The sequence below is a fragment of the Marmota flaviventris genome, chromosome 14, assembly GCF_047511675.1.
Source record: "Marmota flaviventris isolate mMarFla1 chromosome 14, mMarFla1.hap1, whole genome shotgun sequence".
NCBI lineage: Eukaryota > Metazoa > Chordata > Mammalia > Rodentia > Sciuridae > Marmota > Marmota flaviventris.
Genome location: NC_092511.1, coordinates 5,808,786 through 5,812,562, shown reverse-complemented (window position 1 = coordinate 5,812,562; position 3,777 = coordinate 5,808,786). Strand labels below are relative to the sequence as shown.

The 3,777-nt window shown below is 46.7% G+C and overlaps 1 long non-coding RNA gene across 1 annotated transcript; it reads right to left on the bottom strand.

Annotated features, from left to right (window-relative positions):
* Positions 1-704: 704 nt before the first annotated feature.
* On the bottom strand, positions 705-2,592 carry LOC114094652 (uncharacterized). Its single transcript, XR_003583100.2, has 2 exons — positions 2,283-2,592; positions 705-1,443 (listed from the first exon to the last, which is right to left on the bottom strand). It is a non-coding gene; the product is annotated as an uncharacterized lncRNA (long non-coding RNA).
* Positions 2,593-3,777: the final 1,185 nt, after the last annotated feature.

Genomic DNA, 3,777 nt, shown 5'->3' with positions numbered 1-3,777 from the left:
AAACAACACACAGGGGAAACCTAGCCATGAGACCATGGAAGCCTCCTTTCCACACCACAAAGTCCTTTCCCAAAAGCAGAGCCGTGGAAGGGACCCTCTCGTCCCATCAGAGCGGGGAGCCTATCTGCCAGGCATCTCACTACTTAACAAGTGAAAGAGCCCGCTTTGCCTCCCTGTGCCTAGGGTGGGTAGATCAGCCTCCCTGGGTGAGAGAAGTTCACACCAGCCTCCTGCTCCCACTTTCATGGCTCCACGCTCCGGGGTTTATGTTTGGAGGCAAAAAGCTCCTTACTGTCATAACAACATAAGCAGGGCCAAGTCACTACTGAGAATCTAACCATCAGTCCTAGACACTTGAGAATGAGCACGTCTTAGACCAGTAGAGCTAATTCTTGAGAATGGACGACAAGCTGATGTATTCATAGCTAACTTTAAAGGAAGGGTACTTGAGGGCTATTATTTTGTCTTAACAAGGTTTCTATCAGTGACACGCTTAGTGCTGATATACAAGGGACCATTCCAGATAAATGAGGGACAATCAGCTCTATCCTGGAGCCAGCTTGTAGGAACTCCAAGGGAGCTGGTTGTCAGCTTTTAAGGAATTTTACAGGTTGTTTTTGTATCTGTACAGCAGAAATGCTATCCACCACTGTGCTCCCACAAATCTCTTCTTGAAACTGTCCACAGAGAGAATTGACAAATGCTAAAGCTCATGTCTTGATTTATTGTTTCATTGATTGTCTAAATTGAATAAAGTGACAGAGAAAATGTTAACGATGCAGACTGTATTTAGAAATGGGTCACATCAGGCTGGGGAGGGTAGCTCAGTGGTGAAGCCCGTGTCTTCCACACTCAAGGACCTGAGTTCTTCATCTCCAGCACCACCAAAAAAAGAAAGAAAGAAAGTCATGTCTGTAGTCATGTCATTGTGAGCCGCAAAGGTTTTGAGGGAACATTCTCAATATTTGTGCACTCTTTCATGATGCACCAGAGAGGCCGCTGCTGTCACAGACAGATGAATGAAGTTACAGGGTGCATCTTCCTGTTGCTCCTCTTACTCGTTAACATAAACAAATGTCAACCAGCGCAGGTGTCAGAACGACACTCATTTGTCAATGGCACGGGTAACTTCTTTATTGAGTTGGATAATATCAAGCATTTATTCAACACTATGTTTTGTCACCGTGGTAAACTGCAGACAGACTGCCTGTCAATTAGCTACGTGGAATTTACACTGAAGAGTCGTGGGCAACTTGTAATTACTTATCAAGTGCGTGCTGCAATCCTGTAAATCAGTAAAAATTAAAATAAAATTATTAATATACGCACACACTTTTTTTCCCCTTGAGAGTGGGCCGTTAAATGTTTACCAGTCCCACTGAGTGTAATTGTATCTTCTCTGCAGAGAGGTGGAGCCCACGGCCTTCCCACTCTGAGTCACACCTATGGAATTAAACACATATAGGATAAAACCTCAATAAACTGGATCAGATAAGCAAAGGCAATCTGTGTTAATAAATACTATTTGTCTCAGAGTAATTTAGAAAATGCCATTTGTTGTTTTCAAGTACTTGGAATAACACAAACAAGTGCCAGCAGAGGGTGGGGTTTGTTTTAATGAAAAAGCAACAGAAAAAAAGTTTAATTAGTACTCTGTGTGTAAATAGGTTTTGCTGATGCCTCTCAAGAGTGCTTGCAGTAATTTATCTTCCAGAGTCAGATCACCCTCTTCCCCTTATTGTAGACCCATTCTTAGGTGTCATAGGACTCCTCTTGGGCACATGGAAGTCCACTTGCACCTCATCTGAGTACCTCCTCCCTGGGCTAACGAGCATCCTATTGGCCAACAGATAAAATTTAAGCTCCTTGGTCAAAATCCATTCTAGATTTTTCCCCAACTTCCTGTTGTTTACTTTCTTCCAGCTGCACTCAGACCCAGGGGTTGGCAAACTTCAGCTCAGGGTCCCAACACCCCCTCCCCCACTTGTTTTTGTGGTACCATTGAGCTAAGAATGGCTTTGACCTTTTCCAGTGGTTGAAAATAAATCAAAAGAATGCTATTTCATGACACATGAAAATTAAATGGAACTCACATGTAAATGGCCGCCAGGTTTCCTTGGCACACAGCTGCACCGTTCATTTACCTACTGTCTCTGGGCAGAGTTGAGAAGTTGCCATGGACACCAAATGGCCCTGTGGCCCTTTTGTAGGGAAAGTGTGCGGGCGGCCCCAATCTGCCCTTCCCCAGCTAACAGCGCCCTTCCGGGCTGCCAGGTGCTCACCTCTGATCCACATCCCCTGGGCAAGCCGGTGTCCTCCCTCCCTGAACACCTGATGACCTTGCTCGTCCTAGAGTCCGTCACATCAATCCCTCTGCGGGGAGCAACACTCTTCTACTGTCCATCTGGAGCCCTCTGAATGTCCTTCAGGATCAAGCTCCAGTCTCCACCCAGAGGTTAAGGCTCTTTTTGATTCTTCTGGAACCCTCTGGCTGGAGTCAGCTTCTTGCCCTCTCTCCACAGAGCTTTGGGTGCATCTAGTAAGGAAATGGAGTCAAGTGCGGTGTGGGAGCTTAGTGCCCTGTGGACCGCCTTCAGGGCCTTCCTCCCTTCCCCTCCCTGTTCTCTTTGGTGTGTGAAGTAATTGTTTTCACCAGATAATGAGTCACACACCATGGAAGCACTCTGTTTCTCTGAACTGTTAAGTCTCAACTTCACCCTGGAAATAAAGCGCTTTGGTTCTCCCAAGCACCAGCTGCTTCCGTTGCACAAGTTTCCACATTATATCAAGACTAGGACACTTATTTTCTCATCTTGCCCTGTCACCAGACTAGCTCCTGGGAAAAGGGGAGATGTCATATTTATCTTTGTACCTCTAGCTCTAAAACGGCAGGCACACAGTAGGTGCCTCATAAATGTTAGTAGAGTTGCTCGTCTTTCAGAATACATAATGAGAAGACATACAACTTCAATATAAGGGAAAGTCAGGAGTTCAACATGGGCTAAGGTGCGGTGGGGTTTTTTCCCTGATGTCTTCTCTGCTCAAAATCTGGGAAAGATGTTTGCAGAGGAATTAAAGCTTTGGTTGGGAGGGGCCGTGGTGATTGGACTGGGTCACCCACCAGACACTGAAATGTTTACCTCTTCCTCCTTGTTGGGAGCCTTAGTGGGGTTCCCCAGTTTCACAAGAGATGATGTGACACGGGAAGGGAGGCACCCCTGCCCCTCGACACTTGCCACTCACCCACTGGGAGCTGGGTAGCAATGCCGACTGAGCCGGAGTCGACCCAGGACTTGCGCGCTGACAGTGAGAAGCCTCCTGCTAGCTTACAGAAGGAGCCCCACAGGCCAGGACTGGTTTTCCCCTCCTGCCAGAACCCAGCATCACAAAGTGTATAAACTACGCAGTGCTGATGGTTCCTTCTGGTTCTTCAGTTCAGGGAGTTTTCGCATTTCTGGGCACCATGCTGACACGTTCTGTCCAGCTGCTGCTGCATTGCATTGCACATTAACTCAACCAATGTTTACTAAGACCTACTGAGATGCAACAGTGAGTCAGAGGTCACTGGGGTCAGAGAACTTAGGTTCTAGCAGGGGAAGGTGTGTGATAAGTAAACACATGTGCAAAGCATGCAGAATAATTTCATTTAAGTCCCACTGAAAGGAATGAAACAGGGTGATACAAAAGGGGTGAGGCGAGGTGCAGTGGCATTAGAGAGGACAATCAGAAAAGGCTTGTTGGGGGAAGCAGCATTTGAACTGGGTCTGGGATGAAGAA